Source organism: Hordeum vulgare, chromosome 3H, assembly GCF_904849725.1.
Source record: "Hordeum vulgare subsp. vulgare chromosome 3H, MorexV3_pseudomolecules_assembly, whole genome shotgun sequence".
Taxonomy (NCBI): domain Eukaryota; kingdom Viridiplantae; phylum Streptophyta; class Magnoliopsida; order Poales; family Poaceae; genus Hordeum; species Hordeum vulgare.
In genome coordinates, this window is record NC_058520.1 from 567,533,833 (window position 1) to 567,554,833 (window position 21,001).

Sequence of the window (21,001 nt, forward strand, 5' to 3'; positions counted from 1 at the left end):
TGATGACATATGTCACATAATAAAAAAAGAGAGAGAAAATGAAATCGTATGAACTTGAAACAACGGTTCTGGCACAAGCTTCGAGGTAAGCATGATCATTTCTTCAACATTTAGTGAGCCCGCTTAGTTATTTTACATACACTCCATTAAAGAGCTTGTATGATGTGCTGTTGGCTGCTGACGTGGACATTTATACCAACGATTGAACATATAGACCGTTGAAGATGCTTTTAGAGCATCTACATCCGTTCACCTCTCATTAAGAGCATCTCTAACATGCGTCCAACCGTCGTGCGTTAAAAATATTATGCAGCATCGAAATAAGAATTTTTAGCGTGTCGGAGTACGCCGGCTCCAGCGGTCGCATCAGAGTATAGCGAACGCGCGAGGAGTCACCGCTTGCACTTTGTTCATTTTCATGAAGATAAATATGGATATTTCAAGCATCTTTACCTAATAATAAAGAGGCTATCGCTTCTGTCGAAAAATCCGCCGCGGTTATTTTATAAAAAATCCCTCCTATTTTATGATAATTGTACCCGCAGTCCTCATCATAAGTCGGCCTCGAACCGGTACAGAGAAGAGAAAAAAAAACGCCTCACACTATCTCCTCGATCCCATCTCCACCTCCATCCCGCGATGCCCGCCCGACACCGCCTCGACCGGGACCGCGTCGCCGGTGCGGGAGTCCTACGCAGCCGTGCGAGCTGGGGACCGAGCGACAGCCGACACGGCTTGGGGCGAGGTCGTGGCTCACCTGGCGCTGGTGAGGCGCGTCGTGCCCGCTCGCTCGTTCCCGAGCAGAACGGCAGCAACCTGCAGCGCTGGAGATCCGCCGCGGGGGCTCGGAGCTCCGGCGACGAACGGCGACGTCGCGTGAGGGGGGGGGAGGGGGGAACGTTTCGTGGTAGCATGGATCCGGGCGCGGCTTAGCAAATCCGACGAGCGGCGGGGCTGCAGCTCCTGCAACTTTGAACAAGGCACCGAGACGTCTTGCACGTCTTGCTCGCCAAAATCCACTCCTTCTCTTTTTTTGTCGGATCTAGAGTGAATTAACGATCTATGTTTCGGTCGGGTATCCTCTACTACTGAAGTTTTACCATCATATGGTGGTGCTCGACAGCAGAGACGACAGGGATCAGTGAGTACTATCGACCAAAAATGTTCGGTTCCTAGGAGCCTAGGTGCAATCCCGGCCACAATAGCCTTGGATGGCCTGAACGGCGCAGATGAGTTCTTCTACCCAGGGAGGGCCATAGGTGAGACCTGGCCTGAGCCGACAGATATAACCCAGTAAGAATGTAACTCCGAGATTGAATTTTGCTTGGTTACAGATTTGTCATTTGGTGTATTTGTCGGCCTTTATGCTTTTGATTGATTATGCACTTCTGCTCACTCATTATTTACTCTGTATTCATTAAAATTTATTTATTTTGCACCATATCGTGGCATGTTCAAGGGACACACGCAGAGATGTCCATGATGCTAGCTGATAGCACCTGTTAACTTGACAAGTTTACATGCCTTTTCTCTACTTAAAAGACAGTTTCTTAACAACTATTGATCCTAGCGGTTATATAGATTTATGACGCTAAAGCCACTACTCAACTTCAGGTCGGTACTCCGTTGTAGAATATACCTCCATAATTCTCCATCTAAGATACTAAATTTTCTTGATGATTCTTTGTTCGAGCGCTAGCAACGACAATAACGTCTCTAAGTACCTGACCAACACGATGCAACCTAACTCGGTCATCCTTAAGTGTGTTTGTGGTGGAACGGGAAGAAGATTGCTAACTTTGTGCCTAATGATAGTTGCCTGAACTTCATGGAGCAAATTGACGAGTTGTTGATTGCTAGACTTGGTCTTAAGAGGCACGTCGTCGGATATACACCTTGTGCCAGCTTCAAAGTTGTCATGGTATCTGGTGTCTCCCAGCGAGATTTGTTCCTTCTCTTAATAGTTAAGGTAGTAACAGTGATGTGCTACTCTGCTGGTCCTTTATATGTCAAAAAAAGTTATGTGTTGTTGTGCTGGCTAGCAAGTTTATCTCCCCCGTGGATGCACAATTCAGAATATGCTCAGTTTTTCAGTATGCTATCTTGCAAGTTGCAACGTACCACAAAGCTAGCATTTTTTGGCGGGTGCACAAAGCTAGCTGCTAGCTGACCTGTCTATCCTGGCTAGAACGTTTCTGATTTCCAAGGAAACAATTTGTGTCAGTTTTCATTTCTATTGGTTTTAGTTACGAGAATTCTCACTGAGAGAATTGATCTAAGATGGTGTCCTCGAATGGCAAGCATGCATTGATTACCACCATGCTCAACGACGACATGGCAATGTACTCCCTCCATCCGCCATTCCTTCGACAAGTATTTCTGGATCGATGGAGTACTTCTGTGGCGATGCATGTGGGTGGGTGTGGACTTGCTCTGGTCCGGCTACACTGTACTGTGTTGGATGACGTCGATGTGTGGTGTCGTGGTGCCGAAATTGAAGATGGATCATTGTTTCTACTCTAAACCATGGTTAGGATTGATCACGTTTGCCATGAATGGGTGGATATTGTGGCCGTCGCCGGTGATTATATGACAAAAAACATGCGTGCAATACGGTAATAAGGATTTGTTTTACCCGTTGCAACGCACGGGCATTTTTTGCTAGTAAATAAAAAGACATAGCATAATTTAATTCCACGACACATCAACAATCATGCCACATCATCCAACCAAGTGCAAAATCATCCAACCAAGTTCATCATGACATAAAAAAAGTTCACACAAAGAAATGTAACACAACAATCATGCCTCATCCTCATCTTCGTCCTTCTCTTCCTCCGTTTCTTCATCCTCATCTGAAGACGATTCTTCCTCCGTTTGCGACAGCGCTTGCAGCGGCGGCGACGGAATGATCGCGCGCGTAGGAGGAGGTGAGGGGGATGTCGGTGCGGATGTCCATCGGGCGGTTTCGACGAGGGCGGCGCGGGCGGGGTGAAGGCACGGGGTGGGAGCGGAGTGGCAGCGCGAGTGCTCGATTGTCCAGCGCGCGATAGAGGGCGCACGAAATTTGGGGGACGCGATGCCGTTTCGCCCCGCGCACTGAACTGTTTATAGCGTGTGCGTCTTTTTTGCGCCTCTGTTGGAGCGCTCGAAGCGGCGCCGTGCACGCTATAAATTCGTTTTTTTCAGCACGACACTTATATAGCATGGCCGTTGGAGATGCTCTAAGGCCTTAAAATAGTGATGTTTGAGGCGAATCGACGCTAAAATCGGATGGGGGGGGGGGGCTCTGTTGGTAAGCGTAGCATAAATTCAAAAAAATTCCTACGCATATTCAGATCTTCCTATGGAGAGACCAGCAACGAGAGAGGGGTGAGTGCATCTTCATACTTTTGAAGATCGCTAAGCGGAAGCGTTGCTAGAACGCGGTTGATGGAGTCGTACTCGTGGCGATTCAGATCGCAGTGAGATTTCGATCTAGTGCCGAACCACGGCACCTCCGCGTTCAACATACGTGCAGCCAGGTGACGTCTCCCGCACCTTGATCCAGCAAGGAGGAGGGAGAGGTTGGGGAAGATATCCGGCAGCACGACGGTGTGGTGTCGATGGAGAGACGAGGTCTCCCGGCAGGGCTTCACCAAGCACCGTGGGAGGAGGAGGAAGGAGGGGAGCAGGGATGCGCCGAGAGGAGAAGAAATAGTGTGCAAAACAGCCCCAAACCCCTCTCTATTTATAGGAGGAGGGGAGGGGGGTGCCACCCCTAGGGTTTCCCCCCTAGGTGGTGTGCTATCCCCCCCAGATGGGAGGTGTGGCGGCTAGGGCAGGGGGAAGGGGTGGCGCACCCCTTAGGTGGGCCTTAGGCCCACCAGCGCAAGGGTTTCCCCCTTCTCTCCCTCCTGCGCCTTGGGCCTCTTGTGGGAGGCGCACCAGCCCACTTTGGGCTGGTTGCCCTGCCCCTTTTGGCCCATGCTACCTCTTGGGCCTGGTGTCCCCTCCTGGTGGACCCCCGGGACCATTTCCGGTGGTCCCGGTGGTGCCGGTACCCTACCGGTGACGCCCGAAACATTTCTGGTGTCCAAAACCATCCATCCTATATATCAATCTTTACCTCCGGACCATTCCGGAGCTCCTCGTGACGTCCGGGGTCTCATCCGGGACTCCGAACAACTTTCGGTAACCTTGTATAACATTTCCCTATAACCCTAGCGTCATCGAACCTTAAGTGTGTAGACCCTACGTGTTCGGGAAGCATGCAGATATGACCGAGACGTTCTCCGGCCAATAACCATCAGCGAGATCTGGATACCCATGGTGGCTCCCACATGTTCCACGATGATCTCATCGGATGAACCACGATGTCAAGGATTCAATCAATCCTGTATACAATTCCCTTTGTCTGTCGGTATAGAACTTGCCCGAGATTCGATCGTCGGTATACCTATACCTTGTTCAATCTCGTTACCGGTATCTTTACTCATTTCGTAGCACGTCATCGTGTGACCAACTCCTTAGTCACATTGAGCTCATGATGATGTTCTACCGAGTGGGCCCAGAGATACCTCTCCGTCACACGGAGTGACAAATCCCGATCTTGATTCGTACCAACCCAACAGACACTTTTAGAGGTACTCGTAGTGCACCTTTATAGTCACCCAGTTACGCTGTGACGTTTGATACACCCAAAGCACTCCTACGGTATCCGGGAGTTGCACAATCTCACGGTCGAAGGAAAAGACACTTGGCATTAGAAAAGCTTTAGCATATGAGCAATATGATCTAGTGCTATGCTTACGATTGGGTCTTGTCCATCACATCATTGTCCCAATGATGTGATCCCGTTATCAATGACATCTAATGCCCATGATCAGGAAACCATGATCATCTATTGATCAACGAGCTAGCCAACTAGAGGCTTGCTAGGGACACATTGTGATCTATTTATTCACACATGTATTACTGTTTCCTGTTAATACAATTATAGCATGAACAATAGACGATTATCATGAACAAGGAAATATGATAATAACCATTTTATTATTGCCTCTAGGGCATGTTTCCAACAGTCTCCCACTTGCACTAGAGTCAATAATCTAGTTACATTCTGATGTATCGAACACCCATAGCATTATGGCGTTGATCATGTTTTGCTCGAGGAAGAGGTTTAGTCAACGGGTCTGCAATATTCAGATATGTGTGTACTTTACAAATATCTATCACTCCACTTTGGACATGGTCTTGGATGGAGTTGTAGCGGCGCTTGATGTGCTTGGTCTTCCGGTGAAACCTGGGCTCCTTGGCTATGGCAATGGCCCTAGTGTTATCACAGAAGAGCGTCATTGGACCCGACGCGCTTGGAACCACTCCAAGGTCGGTGATGAGCTCCTTCATCCAAATTCCTTCATGAGCCGCTTCTGAAGTAGCTATGTACTCCGCTTCACATGTAAATGCTGCCACGACTTCTTGGTTGCTGCTGCACCAACTCACTGCCCCACCATTCAAAACATATACGTATCCGGTCTATGACTTAGAGTCATCCAGATCTGTGTCGAAGCTAGCATCGACGTAACCCTTTACGACGAGCTCTTCGTCACCTCCATAAACGAGAAACATCTCCTTAGTCCTCTTCAGGTACTTAAGGATATTCTTGACCGTTGGCCAGTGTTCCATACCGGGATCACTTTGGTACCTCCCTACCAAACTTATGGCAAGGTTTATATCAGGTCTTGTACACAGCATGGCATACATTAGAGAGCCTACGGCTGAAGCGTAGGGGACAATACTCATCTTCTCTCTATCTGCTGCCGTGGTCGGTGACTGAGTCTGACTCAATCTCATACCTTGCAAAGCTGGCAAGAACCCCTTCTTTGAGTTTTCCATATTGAACTTCTTCAATATCTTGTCATGGTATGTACTTTGCGAAAGACCTATGAGGCGTCTTGATCTATCTCTATAGATCTTGATGCCTAATATGTATGCAGCTTCTCCAAGGTCCTTCATCGAAAAACTCTTGTTCAAATAGGCCTTTATGCTCTCCAACATCTCTATATTATTCCCCATCAATAATATTTCATCCACATACAGTATGAGGAAATCTACAAAGCTCCCACTCACTTTCTTGTACAGACAGGCTTCTCCGTAAACCTGTATGAACCCAAACTCTTTAATCACCTCATTGAAGCGAATGTTCCAACTCCGAGATGCTTGCACCAGCCCATAGATGGAGCGCTGGAGCTTGCACACTTTGTTAGAACCCTTAGGGTCGACAAAACCTTCTGGTTGCATCATATACAACTCTTCCTTAAGATTCCCGTTAAGGAACGCTGTTTTGACGTCCATTTGCCAAATTTCATAATCTTAAACGGCGCCAATTGCTCACATGATTCGGATTGATTTCAGCTTCGCTACGGGAGAGAAAGTCTCTTCGTAGTCAACTCCTTGAATTTGTCGAAAACCCTTTGCGACAAGTCGAGCTTTATAAACGGTCACATTACCGTTTGCATCAGTCTTCTTCTTGAAGATCCATTTATTTTTTATGGCTCGCCAGTCATCGGGCAAGTCCACCAAAGTCCATACTTTGTTCTCATACATGGATCCTATCTCGGATTTCATAGCCTCAAGCCATTTGTTGGAATCCGGGCCCGCCATTGCTTCTTCATAGTTCGAAGGTTCACCGTTGTCCAACAACATGATTTCCATCACAGGGTTGCCGTACCACTCTGATGCGGAGCGTGCCCTTGTGGACCTTCGCGGTTCAGTAGTAACTTGATCCGAAGCTTCATGATCATTATCATTAATTTCCTCTTCAGTTGGTGTAGGCGCCACAAGAACAATTTCCCGCGCTGCACTACTTTCCGGTTCGAGAGGGGTGTAATTACCTCATCAAGTTCTACTTTCCTCCCACTTACTTCTTTCGAGAGAAACTCTTTCTCTAGAAAGGATCCGTTCTTGGCAACAAAGGTTTTACCTTCGGATCTAAGATGGAAGGTATACCCAATAGTTTCCTTACGGTATCCTATGAATACGCATTTCTCCGTTTTGGGTTCGAGCTTCTCTGGTTGAAGTTTCTTCACATAAGCATCGCAACCCCAAACTTTAAGAAACGACAACTGAGGTTTCTTGCCAAACCATAGTTAATACGGTGTCGTCTCTACGAATTTAGACGGTGCCCTATTTAAAGTGAATGCTGCAGTTTCTAATGCGTATCCCCAAAATGATAGCGGTAAGTCGATAAGAGACATCATAGATCGTACCATATCTAATAAAGTGCGATTACGACATTCAGACACTCCGTTGCGTTGCGGTGTGCCAGGCGGCGTCAGTTGTGAAACGATTCCACACTTCCTTAGGTGTGTGCCAAACTCGTGACTCAAGTATTCTCCTCCACGATCAGATCGTAGACACTTGATTTTTCTGTCACGTTGATTCTCGACCTCACTTTGAAATTCCTTGAACTTTTCAAATGTCTCAGATTTGTGCTTCATCAAGTAGATATACCCATACCTACTCAAATCATCGGTGAGAGTGAGAACATAATGATAGCCACCGCGAGCTTCAACGTTCATTGGACCACACACATCAGTATGTATTATTTCCAATAAGTCGGTCACTCTCTCCATTATTCCTGAGAATGGAGTCTTAGTCATCTTGCCCATGAGGCACGGTTTGCATGTGTCAAATGATTCAAAGTCAAGAGACTCTAATAGTCCATCAGCATGGAGCTTCTTCATGGGCTTAACACCGATATGACCAAGACGGCAGTGCCACAAGTATGTGGGACTATCATTATCAACTTTACATCTTTTGGTACTCACACTATGAATATGTGTAACATCACGATCAAGATTCATCAAGAATAAACCATTCACCAGCGGAGCATGACCATAAAACATATCACTCATATAAATAGAACAACCATTATTCTCTGACTTAAATGAGTAGCCGTCTCGCATTAAGCAAGACCCTGATACAATATTCATGCTCAAAGCTGGTACTAAATAACAATTATTAAGGTTTAAAACTAATCCCGATGGTAGATGTAGAGGTAGCGTGCCGACGGCGATCACATTGACCTTGGAGCCATTCCCGACGCGCATCGTCACCTCGTCCTTGGCCAGTCTCCGCTTATTCCGCAATTCCCGCTTTGAGTTGCAAATGTGAGCAACAACACCGGTATCAAATACCCAGGAGCTACTACGAGCGCTGGTAAGGTACACATCAATAACATGTATATCACAGATACCTTTAACGTTGCCGGCCTTCTTGTCCGCTAAGTACTCGGGGCAGTTCCGCTTCCAGTGACCTTTTCCCTTGCAATAGAAGCACTCAGTCTCAGGCTTGGGTCCATTCTTTTTCTTCTCCCCGACATCTGGCTTACCGGGCGTGGCATCAGCTTTGCCGACTTTATTGAAGTTCTTCTTACCCTTGCCCTTCTTGAAACTGGTGGTCTTGTTGACCATCAACACTTGATGCTCTTTCTTGATTTCTACTTCTGCAGACTTGAGCATCGAGTACAACTCGGGAATGGTCTTCTCCATCCCTTGCATGTTGTAGTTCAGCACAAAACCTTTGTAGCTTGGTGGGAGAGACTGAATGATTATGTCAATTATGACATCATCCGGAAGTTCGATTCCAAGTGAAGTCAGACAACCGTGTAACCCAGACATTTTGAGTATATGCTCACTGACAGAACTATTCTCATCCATCTTACAACTAAAGAACTTGTCGGAGACTTCATATCTCTCGACACGGGCATGAGCTTGAAAAACTAGTTTCAGCTCTTGGAACATCTCATATGCACCATGTTGCTCAAAACGCCTTTGGAGCCCCGTTTCCAAACTGTATAGCATGCCACACCTAACCAGAGAGTAGTCATCACTCCGCGTTTGCCAGACGTTTAGAATATCCTGGGCTGCTGCGGGAGCGGGAGGGTCACCTAGCGGCGCATCAAGGACATAAGCCTTCTTAGGTGCTTCAAGGATGAGCTTCAAGTTGTGGACCCAGTCCGCATAGTTGCTACCATCATCTTTCAGCTTGTTTCTCTCTAGGAATGCGTTGAAATTGAGGTTGACGTTGGCCATCTACAATATTTATAAAGACAACTTTTAGACTAAGTTCATGACAATTAAGTCCATTTAATCAAATTAAGTATGAACTCCCACTTAAATCGACATCCCTCTAGTCATCTAAGTGATACATGATCCATGTTGACTAACCCGTGTCCGATCATCACGTGAGACGGACTAGTCACCATGGTGAGCAACTTCATGCTGATCGTATTCAACCATACGACTCATGTTCGACCTTTCGGTCTCTTGTATTCGAGGTCATGTCTGTACATGCTAAGCTCGTCGAGTCAACCTAGGTGTTTCGCGTGTGTAAATCTGGCTTACACCCGTTGTATGCGAACGTTAGAATCTATCACACCCGATCATCACGTGGTGCTGCGAGACAATGATCCTTCGCAACGGTGCACACTTAGGGGAATACGTTCTCAAAATTTTAATAGGGATCATCTTATTATGCTACCGTCGTTCTAAGCAATAAGATGAAAAACATGATAAACATCACAATGCAATCATATAGTGACATGATATGGCCATTATCATCTTTGCTCTTTCGATCTCCTTCTTCAGGCATCGCATGATCATCATTGTCAATGGCGTGACACCATGATGTCCATCATCATGATCTCCATCATCGTCTCTCCGTGAAGTCGTCACACCAACTACTACTATCACTACTACTATAGCTAACCGTTAGCAATGAAGTAAAAGTAGTAAGCACATGGCACTGCATCTCATACAATAAATTAAGACAACTCCTATCGCTCCTGCCGGTTGTCATACTCATCAACATGCAAGTCGTGAAACCTATTACAATAACATGATCATCTCATACATCATACATGCAACATCACAACTTTGGCCATATCACATCACATGTCAAACCCCGCAAAAACAAGTTAGATGTCCTCTAATTGTTGTTGCAAGTTTTACGTGGCGGATTTGGGTTTCTAGCAAGAATGCCTTCTTACCTACGTGACAGCCACAATGATGATATGCCAAAGCTATTTACCCTTCATAAGGACCCTTTTCATCAAATCCAATCCGACTAGAGTAGGAGAGACAGACACCCGCTAGCCACCTTTATGCACGGTGTGCATGTCTGTCGGTGGAACCAGTATCACGTAAGCGTACGTGTTAGGTCGGTCCGGGCCGCTTCATCCCACAATACTGCCGGAAAAGAATAAGACTAGTAGCGGCAAGCAATTGACAAATCATCGCCCACAACCTTTTGTGTTCTGCTCGTGCATAGAATCTACGCATAGGAAACCTGGCTCGGATGCCACTGTTGGTAAACATAGCATAAATTCAAAAAAATTCCTACGCATATTCAGATCTTCCTATGGAGAGACCACCAACGAGAGAGGGGTGAGTGCATCTTCATACCTTTGAAGATCGCTAAGAGGAATCGTTGCTAGAATGCGGTTGATGGAGTCATACTCGCGGTGATTCAGATCGCGGTGAGATTCCGATCTAGTGCCGAACCACGGCACCTCCGCGTTCAACACAAGTGCAACCAGGTGACGTCTCCCGCACCTTGATCTAGAAAGGAGGAGGGAGAGGTTGGGGAATATCTCCGGCAGCACGATGGCGTGGTGTCGATGGAGAGACGATGTCTCCCGGCAGGGCTTCGCCAAGCACCGTGGGAGGAGGAGGAAGGAGGGGAGCAGGGCTGCGCCGAGAGGAGAAGAAACCGTGTGCAAAACAACTCCAAACCCCTCTCTATTTATAGGAGGAGGGGAGGGGGTGCCACCCCTAGGGTTTCCCCCCTAGGTGGTGCGGCAGCCCCCCAGATGGGCGGTGTGGCGGCTAGGGCAGGGGAAGGGGTGGCGCACCCCTTAGGTGGGCCTTAGGCCCACCAGCGCCAGGGTTCCCCCCCCTTCTCTCCCTCCTGCGCCTTGGGCCTCTTGTGGGAGGCGCACCAGCCCACTTTGGGCTGGTTGCCCTCCCCCTTTCGGCCCATGCTACCTCTTGGGCCTGGTGGCTCCTCCCGGTGGACCCCATGACAATTTTCGGTAGTCCCGGTGGTCCCGGTACGCTACTGGTGACGCCCGAAACATTTCTGGTGTCCAAAACCATCCATACTATATATCAATCTTTACCTCCGGACCATTCCGGAGCTCCTCTGTGATACGTATCCAACGTATCTATAATTTTTGATGGTTTCATGCTGTTATCTTGTCAAACTTTGGATGTTTTATATGCCTTTTATATCTTTTTTGGGACTAACCTATTAATTCAGTGCCAAGTGCGAGTTCCTGTTCTTTCCGTGCTTTTGACCCTTTTTCAGGCGGAGTCCAAACGGAATAATTCTTTCGCGATGATTTTTTATGGAAAATATCAAAAATACCGGAAGAAAAAGATACCGGAGAGGGGTCCCAAGGAAGCCACAAGCCTTGTAGGCGCGGCCACCGCCCAGGCCGCACCTACCAAGCTTGTGGGCTCCTCAGGGGGCCACTTGACACAACTCCACCGCCATCTGTTCCTATAAATCCAGAAACCTCCAGAAAGAAACCTAGATCGGGAGTTCCGCCGCCGCAAGCCTCTGTAGCCACCAAAAACCAATCTGGAGCCCGTTCCGGCACCCTGCCGGAGGGGGAATCCATCTCCGGTTTCCATCTTCATCATCCCGGCGATCTCCATGACGAGGAGGGAGTAGTTCTCCCTCGGGGCTGAGGGTATGTACCAGTAGCTATGTGTTTGATCTCTCTCTCTCGTGTTCTTGATATGTGATGATCTCGATGTACCGCGGGCTTTGCTACTATAGTTGGATCTTATGATGTTCTTCTCCCTCCCCCTTCTTGTAATGAATTGAGTTTCCCCTTTGAAGTTATCTTATCAGATTGAGTCTTTGAGAACACTTGATGTATGTCTTGCAAGTGTCTATCTGCGGTGATCAACTTGCGGGTTTGTGACATTTGGAACCTATGCATATGGGTTGGCACACGTTTGATTCATGTGAGTACTCTATGTATGTTTTGGTGATCAACTTGCGGGTTCGTGACATTGGGAACCTATGCATAGGGGTTGGCACACGTTTTGACTCTCCGGTAGAAACTTTGGGGCACTCTTTGAAGTTCTATGTGTTGGTTGAATAGATGATTCTGAGGTCATGTGATGCATATCGTATAATCATGCCCACGGATACTTGAGGTGGCAATGGAGTATCTAGGTGACATTAGGGTCTTGGTTGATATGTATCTTAAGGTGTTATTCTAGTACGAACTCTATGATGGATCGAACGGAAAGAATACTTCGTGTTATTTTACTACGGACTCTTGAATAGATCGATCAGAAAGGATAACTTTGTGGTGGTTTCGTACACGACAATAATCTCTTCATTTGTTTTCCGCTATTAGTGACTTTGGAGTGACTCTTTGTTGCATGTTGAGGGCTAGTTATATGATCCAATTATGTTATCTTTGTTGAGAGAACTTCCACTAGTGAAAGTATGAACCCTAGGCCTTGTTTCCACGCATTGCAATACCGTTCGTGCTCACTTTTGTTACTAGTTACCTTGCTGTTTTTTTTAATTTCAGATTACAAAAACCTATATCTATCATCCATATTGCACTTGTTTCACCATCTCTTCGCCGAACTAGTGCACCATACAATTTATCATTGTATTGGGTGTGTTGGGGACACAAGAGACTCTTTGTTATTTGGTTGCAGGGTTGCTTGAGAGACACCATCTTCATCCTACGCCTCCCACGGATTGATAAACCTTAGGTCACCCACTTGAGGGAAAATTGCTACTGTCCTACAAACCTCTGCACTTGAAGGCCCAACAACGTCTACAAGGAGTAGGTTGCGTAGTAGACATCATCGTGACGTCCGGGATCTCATCCGGGACTCTGAACAACTTTTGGTAACCTCGTATAACATTTCCCTATAACCCTAGCGTCATCGAACCTTAAGTGTGTAGACCCTACGGGTTCGGGAAGCATGCAGATATGACCGAGACGTTCTCCGGCCAATAACCATCAGCGGATCTGGATACCCATGGTGGATCCCACATGTTCCACGATGCTCTCATCGGATGAACCACGATGTCAAGGATTCAATCAATCCCGTATACAATTCCATTTGTCTGTCGGTATAGAACTTGCCCGAGATTCGATCGTCGGTATAACTATACCTTGTTCAATCTCGTTACCGGTAAGTATCTTTACTCGTTCTGTAGCACGTCATGGTGTGACCAACTCCTTAGTCACATTGAGCTCATGATGATATTCTACCGAGTGGGCCCAGAGTACCTCTCCGTCACACGGAGTGACAAATCCCGATCTTGATTCGTACCAACCCAAGAAGTTACGTTGTGACGTTTGATACACCCAAAGCACTCCTACGGTATCCGGGAGTTGCACAATCTCACGGTCGAAGGAAAAGACACTTGACATTAGAAAAGCTTTAGCATATGAACAATACGATCTAGTGCTATACTTAGGATTGGGTCTTGTCCATCACATCATTCTCCCAATGATGTGATCCCGTTATCAATGACATCTAATGCCCATGATCAGGAAACCATGATCATCTATTGATCAACGAGCTAGCCAACTAGAGGCTTGCTAGGGACACATTGTGATCTATTTGTTCACACATGTATTACTGTTTCCTGTTAATACAATTATAGCATGAACAATAGACGATTGTCATGAACAAGGAAATATGATAATAACTATTTTATTATTGCCTCTAGGGCATATTTTCAACAGTCTCCCACTTGCACTAGAGTCAATAATCTAGTTACATTGTGTTGTATCGAACACCCATAGCATTATGGTGTTGATCATGTTTTGCTCGAGGAAGAGGTTTAGTCAACGGGTCTGCAATATTCAGATATGTGTGTACTTTACAAATATCTATTACTCCACTTTGGACATGGTCTTGGATGGAGTTGTAGCGGCGCTTGATGTGCTTGGTCTTCTGGTGAAACCTGGGCTCCTTGGCTATGGCAATGGCCCCAGTGTTATCATAGAAGAGCGTCATTGGACCCGACGCGCTTGGAACCACTCCAAGGTCGGTGATGAGCTCCTTCATCTAAATTCCTTCATGAGCCGCTTCTGAAGCAGCTATGTACTCCGCTTCACATGTAGATGCTGCGACAACTTCTTGCTTGCTGCTGCACCAGCTCACTGCCCCACCATTCAAAACATATACGTATCCGGTCTATGACTTAGAGTCATCCAGATCTGTGTCGAAGCTAGCATCGACGTAACCCTTTACGACGAGCTCTTCGTCACCTCCATAAACGAGAAACATCTCCTTAGTCCTCTTCAGGTACTTAAGGATATTCTTGACCGTTGTCCAGTGTTCCATACCGGGATCACTTTGGTACCTCCCTACCAAACTTATGGCAAGGTTTAAATTAGGTTTGGTACACAACATGGCATACATTAGAGAGCCTACGACTGAAGCGTAGGGGATAGTACGCATCTTCTCTCTATCTGTTGCCGTGGTCGGTGACTAAGTCTTACTCAATCTCATACCTTGCAAAACTGGCAAGAACCCCTTCTTTGAGTTTTCCATATTGAACTTCTTGAATATCTTGTCAAGGTATGTACTTTGCAAAAGACCTACGAGGCGTCTTGATCTATCTCTATAGATCTTGATGCCTAATATGTATGCAGCTTCTCCAAGGTCCTTCATCGAAAAACTCTTGTTCAAATAGGCCTTTATGCTCTCCAACATCTCTATATTATTCCCCATCAATAATATGTCATCCACATACAGTATGAGGAAATCTACAGAGCTCCCACTCACTTTCTTGTACAGACAGGCTTCTCCCTAAACCTGTATGAACCCAAACGCTTTAATCACCTCATTGAAGCGAATGTTCCAACTCCGTGATGTTTGCACCAGCCCATAGATGGAGCGCTGGAGCTTGCACACTTTGTTAGCACCCTTAGGGTCAACAAAACCTTTTGGTTGCATCATATACAACTCTTCCTTAAGATTCCCGTTAAGGAACGCTGTTTTGACGTCCATTTGCCAAATTTCATAATCATAAAAGGCGGCAATTGCTAACATGATTCGGATTGATTTCAGCTTCGCTACGGGAGAGAAAGTATCTTCGTAGCCAAGTCCTTGAATTTGTCGAAAACCCTTTGCGACAAGTCGAGCTTTATAAACGGTCACATTACCGTTTGCATCAGTCTTCTTCTTGAAGATCCATTTATTTTCTATGGCTCGCCGGTCATCGGGCAAGTCCACCAAAGTCCATACTTTGTTCTCATACATGGATCCTATCTCGGATTTCATAGCCTCAAGCCATTTGTTGGAATCCGGGCCCGCCATTGTGTTGGGGATATTATATGTTGTGTGACCTGCCTTGGTTGGGCCGGGTTACCAAGCGGGCGACTCATCCATTTGGCGATTCAAGCTTTGGCCCAATAAGGTCCAGAAGCGAGATGGCGGTTCAAGATCTTCGTGAAGAGTCAGTCGTTGGGAAGGTCTCCAAGTCTTGGAAAGGACGGCGACTTAGAGATAGAAATGATCATGACTTGTGTAATGACAAGGACTCTTGTAAACCCTAAGGGCTCGACCTGTATATAAAGGCGAGTCCTGGGGAAGGAGAGGGCAGGTTAGAAATCATCGAGTGCCAGGTCTGGCGAGTTACGCCCTCTTTGTAATCGAAATATTATCAATACAACACAAAGCAGGACGTAGGCTTTTACCTCCTCTCGAGGGGCCGAACCTGGGTAAATCTCTATCTCGGTCCCGTTCAACCCCTTTGAGTCACCACCAAGGTGCGATGGCTCTAACACTAAGTCCTTTCACGAGGACATCTCCGTGAAAAAACCATGACAGTTGGCGCCCACCGTGGGGCCTACGCACGGTGGAGTTGAGTTCTCAAAGGGAGCCCTACCAGGGTCAGGGAGCTACGCGGCGGGGCTCATGACTCGGAGCCGCCGCAGAAAGTACTACATCAATAACTCGTTGTGGGGGCCCGAGGCCGATTCAATCGAATCCGGCTACAGAGTCCCCTTCTGCAAGATCAACATCTTTGTCGGCATGGTTGGATCGCCTGCGCCTGAGCCGTACATCTTGACCGACATCGTCGAGCCGGCCAGGTATGTACGCCCTGTTGTGACGCCAAACCTAACCCGCCCGGTCTTTGTTGGTTTCACACAGGGATCTGAGGAACCAGAACGATCGGCGACTCAGGAGACTACGCCGGTCAACACTGATGACGAATCATCCATGGGCGACTCAGATTCAATTCAGTCTCTACACGGGGGCTGCCTCGGAGGCCTGTCGCTGGCAATGGACCCTGAGGTCCTCGACCGGACCCGCCGTCAGATCGCCGTGTACATGGGAGGGGCGACTCAGCCCCAGCAAAACCTTGCAGGCAATGACGGGACTGGCGAAACATCCAGGAGCCCAGCTGCGATCTTGGTGGACTTGACGGCGGAGATAACAAGGATCATGGCGACCCCAGTAACAACAGAAAACCAGGGCACGATAAATGCCGAGTTGGCAAAGCTAAGAGATGGGGTGGCAAAGGCTTAGCGAGATGCTGAAGCAGAAGCCGCCAAGATCGAGACCCAGCAAGTTCAGATCACCGCTGAGACAGCCCGCTTGAACACCGAAAACTGGCGGCTTGAGAGGCATCAACGCGCATCCACTCGTCGGACGGCATCACGGCGGCTCAGCTGTGCTGATCTTGGAGCAAAACTGCCACTATGAACCCTTGGTACGGAAGTTGGGGCGACTCAAGCGAAAGGTCCAGGATATGGGGGAACTGATGGACACCCTCACTAGGTACGCCGAAGCGGATGATACCAAAGATCCAGGAGAGGATGGCAGCAAGGCCAACTCGCCGAGGAAAGGCGAGTCATCCAAAAATCATACCCAGCTTCAGGGACGCGCCCACCATAATCATGGGGGGAATGGCAAAAGAAGGCAACAAGAAGGGTCCATGGACTTCGTCGCCAACACCAATGCCAACAACGGCAACCAACACCAGAAGAAGAGGGGTTACAGTGGCAAGAAGCCGCCCATTTATAATGACATACTCAAGGGCCCATGCCCGCACCATGCAATGGCGGATGGGCCGGCGACTCATTTTTGGGAGGACTGTTACGTGATGCAGGAATTTCGGGCGAAGGCAATCAAAAAGGGCCAAAACGGTGACCAGGGCCAACGGCAGGAACAGTTCGGTGCACCTAATCAACGCCAGAACCCGTTCGGCGGCTTCCCCGAACCGGGGGCTTAGGGCGGCTCGCAGCCAAGCAGCGGCCAGTATCCAGTGCATAACCAATAGCGGTATAACCCGCCCGGAGTATTTCAGCAGCCACCCCCGCAGGGGGCTCCACAGGGGCAAGATGATCACGGCGGGTTCCGCAACAATCCCAAACAATTAAGCAGCTGGCAATACCACGTGTTCATCACCAATGCTTGCAAACGTGATAAGAAGGTGAGTCACCGGGCGTACAGTGTATCTGAGCCGGCGCTCCCTAGGTACCTCCACTAGTCCGAGCAGACTATCTCGTGGAGTAGGGAGGATCACCCACCCAGAATTGACAACCCCGGCGACTTAGCATTGGTCGTGGCTCCTCAAGTCGGGAGATATACCCTATCGAAGGTGCTAATGGATGGTGGTAGCAACATCACATATTATACTTCGACACCTTTCGAAGGATGAACCTGCTGGAGAAAGACCTAATGCCGTCAACCACGGTATTCCATGGAATTGTCCCAGGTAAGTCGGCATACCCCATAGGCCGGGTTAAACTCACAGTAGCGTTTGGAACAACATCAAATTACAGGAGTGAGTCACTTATGTTTGAGGTGGTCAAGTTAAAGAGCCCTTATCATGCGTTGTTTGGGTGACCGGCTTACGCCCGTTTCATGGCTCGCCCGTGCTATGTGTACCTTAAATTCAAGATGCCCGGTCCTAAGGGACCCATCACGGTTGATGGTGACAGGAAGATAGCAAGAGAGTGCGAGGAAGGGGATGCGGCTTACGCAGAAGTCGCTTGTGCTGCAGAAGAGCTCAAGTATCACCAGGCCAATGTTGATCCAGCAGATATGTCACCCCTCAAGAGGCCAACAACAGACGCTGAGCCTCCCCTCAAGTTCAAAGCAACGGATGACACTAAGATGGTGGATTTCGTTCCTGGCGACTCATCCAAGCAGTTTACTATCGGGGCGGGTCTGGACCCTAAATAGGAAAGCGCGCTCATCGAATTCATCCGTGAGAATCGGGACATCTTCGCGTGGAAACCTTCTGACATGCCTGGTGTACCGAGAGAATTCGCTGAGCACCATCTTAATGTTGACCCAAAAGCAAAACCGATTCAGCAATATCTTCGCAGGTTCAATGAGGAACGATGCAAGGCAATTGGGGAAGAAGTCTCCCGTCTTTTGGCCGCCGGATTCATCGTAGAGGTCTTCCACCCCAAGTGGTTGGCTAACCCGGTCCTGGTGCTCAAGAAGAACGACACCTTCCGCATGTGCATTGACTACACAGACCTTAACAGAGCTTGTCCAAAGGACCCTTTCGCCCTTCCCCGCATCGATCAAATCATTGATTCAGTGGCGGGTTGCGAGCGTCTGCGTTTCCTGGATGCTTATTCCAGATATCACCAGATCAAGATGGCTGTGGAAGATCAGGAGAAGACAGCTTTTATAACCCCATTCGGGGCCTTTTGTTATGTGTCCATGCCGTTCGGGCTCAAAAGCGCTGGGGCGACTTACCAGCGCTGCATCCAAAATTGTCTCCATGGCCAAATCGGACGCAACGTCCACGCTTACGTTGATTACATTGTGGTTAAGACTCGTAGGAGGGAGGCTCTCTTGGAAGATCTAAGGGAAACTTTTGACAACCTGCGGGTATATCAAATGAAGCTCAATCCCACCAAATGTGTCTTTGGCGTTCCCGCAGGAAAGTTGTTGGGCTTCCTGGTGTCCGAACGCGGCATTGAGGCCAACCCGGACAAAATTGAGGCAGTTACTTCGATTGGGAAACCAGCGAATATCAATCAAGTTCAACGCATGGCAGGTCGTATCGCAGCTTTAAGTCGCTTCATAAGCTGCCTGGGGGAGAAAGCTATTCCCCTCTATCAGTTGCTTAAGAAATCTGACCGTTTTGTTTGGACAGACGAGGCCAATGAAGCTTTTGAAGCCTTGAAACAACAGCTGGTCAACCCGCCAGTTTTGGCTGCCCCGACCAAAAAAGAACCAATGCTTCTGTATATCGCGGCGAACTCGAAGGCGGTGAGCGTGGCAGTAGCTGTCGAACGGAAGGAAGAAGGGAAGGAATATACGGTACAACGCCCGGTGTATTTCATTAGCGAGGTGCTAACCCTCTCCAAGCAACGTTACCCGCACTGGCAAAAGCTGGTCTATGGGGTCTTTATGGCGAGTCGGAAACTCAAACACTATTTCCAAGAGCATCCCATCACGATGGTTAGCTCCTCTCCTCTTGGGGACATCATCCAAAACCGAGAAGCAACAGGGCGAACCGCCAAATGGGCAATTGAACTTGGGCCGCACCACGTGCGGTACACCCCTCGCACGACCATCAAATCCCAGGCATTGGTCGACTTCGTCAATGATTGGACCAAATTGCAGATTCCGGAAGACAGGCCTGACCTCACGTACTGGACTATTTACTTTGATGGGTCTAGGCAATTGGAAGGCTCGGGGGCCGGCGTGGTGTTGATTTCGCCCCAGGGAGACAAATTCTGTTATGTTCTCCGACTCATGTTTCCATGCACCAACAATGCTGCAGAGTATGAAGCCTAGCTTCATGGTTTGTGACTCGCCAAGGAGATGAACCTCACGCGTGTTAGATGTCTTGGCGATTCTGATCTGGTGGCTCAACAAGTTTCAGGTACTTGGGATTCTCGGGACCCCCTGATGGCGGCTTACAGAAGGCCCTTGTCTGATGTGGCGGGTCATTTCCATGGCTATCAAGTTGATTATATCGACCGGCGACTTAACGAAGCAGCTGACGCCCTTTCACGTCTCGGCTCACAACGTAAGCCGGTTCCTCCCAATGTTTTTCTCGATATTTTGCATAATCCTTCCGTGAAGTTTCCCTCAGAAGAGGAGTTGGTAATACCAGATCCTGAGTCCCAGTTTGTGGCGGCTCTCCGTGTTACGCCGGATTGGGTTCTTCCTTATTTGGCATATCTTGCACGAGGCGAGTTACCTTCGGACGAGGTGTTGGCTCGCCAAATTGTTCGTCGGAGCAAATCTATGGTCATCATCAACAGCGAATTATATAAGCGAAGCACTTCTGGGGTATTCCAACGATGCGTTTCTTCCGAAGAAGGGTGCGTGATTCTGAACGACATCCATGCCGGAGATTGTGGGCATCATGCCGGGTCACGATCCCTGGTCTCAAAGGCGTTTCGTCACGGATTCTTTTGGTTGACGGCTCATGCAGACGCAGAGGAGATAGTTCGTCAATGTGATGGCTGTCAGCGTTACGGACGACAGGCTCATGTGCCGGCTCAAGAACTAAGGATGATACCTATTACTTGGCCTTTTGCGGTCTGGGGGCTAGACATGGTTGGCCCCTTTAAGATGTTATCCAACAAAAAAACACATCTACTCATGGTGGTTGATAAATTCACCAAGTGGGTCAAAGCAGAGCCTGTTGGTGCCTGCGATGCGGAAACAACAGTCAAGTTCTTGAAAAAACTGATCTTCCGATTCGGATATCCACACAACATTATTACTGATAATGGTACTAATCTATCACAACAAGCGATGCAGGAGTTTTGCCACCGTGAGCACATCCGGCTTGATATATCCGCGGTTGCTCATCCACAATCTAATGGGCAAGCAGAATGGGCGAATCAGGAAGTTCTGTGAGGAATCAAGCCCCGACTTATGGTTCCCCTGGAGCGCACCCGAGGGTGTTGGGTTGAGGAGTTGCCTTCAGTACTATGGAGCATCCGAACCACCCCAAACCGTTCTAC